This window comes from Dysidea avara, chromosome 6, assembly GCF_963678975.1.
Source record: "Dysidea avara chromosome 6, odDysAvar1.4, whole genome shotgun sequence".
Classification (NCBI taxonomy): Eukaryota; Metazoa; Porifera; class Demospongiae; order Dictyoceratida; family Dysideidae; genus Dysidea; species Dysidea avara.
The window spans coordinates 25,297,509-25,303,925 of record NC_089277.1 but is presented as its reverse complement, the minus strand read 5'-3'; the positions used below and the strand labels follow the sequence as shown (position 1 = coordinate 25,303,925).

General features: G+C 37.9%; 1 long non-coding RNA gene across 1 annotated transcript; it reads right to left on the bottom strand.

The window, feature by feature from the left end:
- Positions 1-244: 244 nt before the first annotated feature.
- Positions 245-872, bottom strand: LOC136257492 (uncharacterized). Its single transcript, XR_010702031.1, has 3 exons — positions 691-872; positions 566-623; positions 245-466 (listed from the first exon to the last, which is right to left on the bottom strand). It is a non-coding gene; the product is annotated as an uncharacterized lncRNA (long non-coding RNA).
- Positions 873-6,417: the final 5,545 nt, after the last annotated feature.

Here is a 6,417-nt window from a genome sequence, read left to right as displayed (position 1 = left end):
ACGGCAATTCAGGTGAATTTTGTGCCGCTTGGTCTTGGCACCAAATTCACCTGAATTGTTGTTATTAAAATGTAACCATTAACCTACCATCACAGCCATTTCTTGGCCGCCACCTTGGATTTCACATCTTTTTTCACCATGGCCTTTATGGGGGCCGCATCTTTTTTTACAGCTTGGTTGTTTTTGATTAGATATTATTAACAGAAGAATTATGTGCAGAAGGAAAATCACCTTCAGCAGTAACATAGTGTACACCAGTATCATCTCCATACTGTTGTTCATCTTCTTGGGAGTGATAATTTCCAACTGGAACTTCTGAATCTACATGTACAATAACACTCATATTTGTAGATCTGTCCAATACAGGTGGGACACTAGACTCGTTGGCAATAAGAATATCATCACCATGATTGTGTGTTCCACTTTTGGACAGTGATTAGATAGCATACTCAGATACCGTGTGTGGCTATAGATAGCACAATTACAGATAACTTTTGGTCTGTACAAGATATGTACATTTATACGTATTGTAATAGATCTTATCAATTTGTAGTAAATATCATACCTTAATTGCTGGCAAAGAGAGAGAGAGATGTCAAAAAGTTTTCTTCATTTTGAATAGCCTACAAAAAGATTACACAGCTTAAGTACAGTATTCTCAACATATTTCATACAGACAGTAGGACTTACCATGCAGCATTCTCAGCAGATTGAAGTGCTAACTTGTGCCCCACCAACTATGGTTTCAATAGGAATTTTCTGTTTAGCAGCCAGACGTAAATATTCTGTGGTCACAAGGTAATGGTAAAAAGACAAAGAATCGTACAGGTTACTAGTTATGAAATTTTATTGTGGATGCATGTTGCTGAATACAAAATTAATGATGTCTTCTAACGTTTTAACATCAACTTATCTTCTCCATCAAGATGCTTCTGAGAATCAGGATCTTTAGTGACTCCATACTTATATTTAGCATAAAAGAATTCTTTGATTTTCTGTTCAGGGTAAAAAATAATACAAATTGTATTTGTAACCATCTCAACAAAACCTGACTTGCTTGCACAATTTTCAGGTTTTTTTCAGCATTGTCTAGCGATGGATTACCAAAGTTTTTTAACCTATTGTGGTGCGTAGTTTTGGAATTAGAGTAGAAAGAGAGAGAGAAAAAACCGATTTGTACAGTGACTAAATTAACTACAGGCTCTTACATATGCAGCCACAACTTCCGTTTGCATTAGTCTACAATATTGGAATTTGGTTTAATATGTTCACCATAGATTAGCAAATCAACCATTACAGGGATCATGCAGTTTTGGGCTTTCTTTCCCAAAAATATTACCCTTAAACCAGCCTCAAATTTCCTTCATAACAGCTTGGCAGTATTTGTTAGGCATAGCCAAGCCCAAAAATTCCTTTAGAGTGACCCTAAACCCTTCAAACAGGTTTCTATAGAATTTTAAAAATTTCCTACTTAACTTAATTATCTACTGACTAACCAACTGATGCCTTCAGCCAAGCATAATTTGACAATGGATAAGGCTAAGGGTTTGATTTTTTCACTGTTCAACGTCACTTTGTCCCGAGATGTGCCTTTTCATCAACCACATGTACAGTAAGTACAATGCATGTACCATGGACTTACCTTTGTCCTCCTTTGTATTTGAGTTCTTTTTGCTGACAATGCAAGGTGTCAATTTGTGATAGTGCAATATGGCTTCCCTCTGGCTGAGGTATAGGAAACTTCTCTTGTTTCACAACTTTTAGCTGTTCCTTTGTTTCCCTGCTTTTTTTTCTTTGGTCCCTTGTCATGCTTTCATCTACATTTTCCCTAGCGACTGGATTCATTGCAGAGACGTTTCTTGTACTGTTCTTCATTTGAAATGCTGTGTAACAAGCGGAGCATAGCTACAAATGAAGCGTAATGGTAACCTCACTTTTCAGTGCATAATTGATTATTGGAATTCACGTTCAGACTGATGGAAAATTATTTTATGGAATGCCTGGCACCATTCTTTCTTTTAATGTGGTACATATGGATTCAGTAGTCATAATTGTGTTATAAAAAGTAAACAAACAAGTAGAAGGAAAAATTAGGAATTATAAGCTGGATTGCAGATATACTAGTGGACATGTAATCCCTAGCTAGTATTTTTTTTAATTGTTAATTTAGATATGAAGTAGGGATCTATGCAATAAAGAGTAGTGAAACAAGAGATGAATGATGGTGTTACAGCATAGCTCAGTGGGAAGTCCCTACTTTGGCATTGAACAAAATAATAATAGCTAATGTGCCAAAGTAGAGACTTTCCCACTGAGCTCTGCTGTAACACCATCATTCATCTCTTGTTTCATTACTTTTTTATTGCATAGATCCCTACTTAATTAATTATTTAAAATACTAGTTTATTTAGTTATGGCACAGCTAGCTACAAAGTAACTTGTATTAGTCCACCTGTATTTTCCACATCTGTAGGTATGTGGAAGGTAGATACCATCACTTATAAACATCTTGCACTTTTTCTCAATGAGCAGTGGAGTTCCCTATATTCTGTGGTTATGGGCAGGCTTCGCTTTTCTCCTTGTTGCACTCTTCAGTAAATTGTGTATCAGGGGATCACGTTCTAGATCCAAGCATTCCTGTGTGCCTCCAGCTGTCGACCTTGCTGTTGCTGAGGGGCATGCACCTGTCTCCTTTAGAATAATAATGTAGCTAATATATTAAGCTTGTACGCTCAGCCACGCTCATTTATTAGTAAGTGCAGTATGTAGCACAAAACTGAGAGTATCTATGGTGAGGGGTAGCTATTGTCAGTAGGTGATGACCTTTTTTTTTTTTTTTTTGTCTTCAACCTGCAACTAGGCTGAAGTTGCAATTCCAAAGTGAAACCCCCCCCCCCCCCTTTTTAAAAGTCTCGATCTGCCCCTGTTTACTCAACATGAATCGAACGCTCAAAATGTAGTTTCACTCGCTCGTTCGAGACTAGCCAAAACATAGCTCTTATCGCACGCCTCAGCTTTAATTAATCCGGGTCAAATCCGGTCTGACCCGGATTGCTATCCGGGTCAATGGGTCATCCGGGTCAGCAGTAGTGACCCGGTTTCAACTCTGATATGGACTAGTACTATTCCGTAAAGGTGATTTTTGTCGCATAAAATGTCTCTAGGATGATGATATTTGAAGGTGGAATTTTGGGAACCGCATGAAACTTTTGAGGGATCCCTACTTAAACTGTACTACTGCACTGTTTGATTCAGTCATGGTTATACATGTAGACTGAAGAGTAGGGATTAGATGTCCACTAGTATATCTGCAGGTATAGGCAACCTCCCTTGTTTCATAACATTTTAGCTGTTCCCTTGTTTCCCTGTTTTTTTGTTCTTTGATCCCTAATCCAGCTTAAAATTCCTAATTTTTCCTTCTACTTGTAGTATTAGCCCTGTAGTCACTTACATATATGGGTGTGAAGGCAGTTTAGTTGAAGAAATGATGACAATCTTGTTTATGTTTTACAGCATCGTAAATAAATGCACGTGACATGCATACCGTTGGGGCTACAGAACCAAAACAAAGAGCTCGGCAAATAAGATGGTGTATTGTTTTAGTTGATTTGAGTCTTCTTTCTCTGAGTAATGGCCCAATAAAAATTACGTATTTTTTTCATTTTAGCATGCATAATTGTTTTAAAACATTGTTGGTCTCATGTGCGAACAAGTTGGGGTTTTGCTGAGATGGCCACTTTTTTGTTTGTATCTTTCTTGAAACTTAAGTTATGGTCTTCCAAGTTCATAGAATTGGATGTGTGTGGAAGGCTTCTTTTCACAAATCCAGTCACTAATATAAGAGAGCAAAAAACTTTTTCTTCATCATGTCATGTGATCAGAGGAACAAACTAGTCAAATGTTGGAATAATTGGGTCATTCCTTTACTATATAATTAATGGTGATACAACTACTCTGACAGACCAATAGAAAATACAATTACAATGAAAACAATTAAATGATCATTTTAATTGGCTGCAGATAAACCAGAAGAGCAGGGTCAGTATTGTACTTACATCAATTTCTTCCATTTTCAGGCCATCCAATAAACACCTCAATGCTTCATGACTGTCTTCTTCTGGTCCTCGTCCAAAGCATGGATTTCTAATGTACACAGAGATCATTACTACTGCTATTGACCATGAAAGTGAATGATGTACTCTGATTACATGCAGTAGTAGGGTTTTTGATAAGTATTTCAACTCTGAGCCAAACTAGCCCAACCCAGACATCTACTGCTCCACCAGTAGTATACCACTGGGCCAATCAGCTTATGTTTGATGTGTATTAGTGACAAAGCTGAACTACTGCTGAGAAAATTGGAGCAGAAGCTATGAGATGTGTGGGTCATTTTGTGTTCACAATGGGCCAATGGAACACCATATATCAAATACCCCATGCGGTAGTGCAGTACAATTACTGGCATGTGTCAAATATGCCAGCATAATAAAGCATAATAGGCTGGAGTCCTATGCTAGCATATTAGGTGGATATTTCAAACCATGGGGTCAATTACTTGAAAATAGATTGGTACTCCCTAATAGAGCAGTCAGTGGAAAATGCAAACTGAAATACATAGAGCACTCAAATGCATTGTACATAGCTCCTTAGCTCTAACAGATCTGTCACTTTTTGAAGTGAAATATTTTAATAGAGCATTATTCAATATTTATAATGGGTGGCTGCCTACTGCCTAGATGCAGGACCAATGGAAACTTTGGTCAGATAAAAACAATAACTTCAAGTTCAGAGATGATGATGTCTAGAGTATCATGAGTGATAATGTGTATCCAAGAAGTGGTGTGGCCCAAGCCAGAACACGGCCAACCCATATACGCCAGCCTTGTAGCTACTACATATATTATAGCCTTATAGTGTGTCACTGTCACAGCCAAGTGTTTTTACCTCTTTCTCAGTTCTCTCACTATTCCATATGCAGCAACCACCGGATGGTTCACCAAGTGGATTTGACCAAAAAAGTCAAACGATTCTTGTGTTAATGGTCCTTGAATTTCCTTGCGTACGGTGTAGGAGCGGTAACTCCTGCACAGTAAAAACAAACTAGTGAACGTCACTACTAAATGTAGTGAACGTCACTACTAATGTCTGCCACAATACTCACTATTTTTGTGTAGTGACGTTCACTACTAATTTTGTAGTGAACGTCACTACATTGATCACCAAGTAGTGACGTTCACTGCAAAAAGTAGTGACGTTCACTACAAAAAGTAGTGACGTTCACTACAAAAAGTAGTGAACGTCACTACTAAAAAGTAGTGATTATTGTGGTAGAGCAATTCACTACTAAATTTTCACAGTGTGACGTCACAGTCGTTATACATAATCACTTCCGCGGGGCAGAAAATGTACGCATGCCATTGCATGGGGCACGAGTTTACTTCGCCTGAGACTGTATTTCTAACGTTGTCAGGAACAAGGAAGAGAGTAGTATAACAGATATTTAAGTAGCTAGTGCAGGTTAGTTTGAACCGTGCTGGGCGAGTCATCGTTATGGCTGATAATTGCGTGGGAACAAGCCGAGGATTTTGACACTTCTGAAAAGTGCGATAGAAGTCCCACAACGTTTATATTGACAAATTGACATACAATGGTTCATTATTGTTCATTCTTTCTTACTGAAGTGTTGTTTAGTGACAATGCTTTTCCCTGATGCCCAAGTGACGTTTTTTATCATGTTTCCCAACTTCTGTTCTGTTCTGAGTAAGTTTCATGCCGAATGAAGCACCAGAAGCCGAGTTGTAGCCTCTTGAAGGTGCCCCGCGGAAGTTGCGGTTACGTATTTTAACGTAATTTTGTGACGTAATAGTTATCGCTCTATTTTGTTGTTCGCTCTAGTTTGTTTTTAAAAAAGGGTTAAAATTTTTCCGGCTCTATTACGGTAAATTCCATCCTCCTTGATCTCTAGCTACAAGTGAAAGTTAGGCCACTTCAACTAAATCTTTTGTTTCTCGGACTGAAACTAGTTGAATAGTGCGTCGGTAGGTAGGAATAATAATAGGTGGTAATAATTTTTTAAACTGAAGTTATGGCAGCACGTGTAACTATGGCGTTTGATTGACAAACTATTAGAGTCAACTATGATTTTCGATCAGCTGCCACTCACTTCATGGAAATTCAACAGCTTAGGTTATTATACCACAAAGTAGCCTACACTAAGCAGCAATTATCCTCCAATAATCAGGTATGTAGGATTAATAGCGTGAGAGCTGCAGCTAATAGTATGCAAGGTTCGATAAATTCCAGGTTCGAACAAAACCATCCATTTACGAACATTGCGTTTTACTACCAGAAATCAATTCCCAATTTTTTTCAAATTTATGTACAATATACCTGTGTTCATTAGCTACCAATGACCAG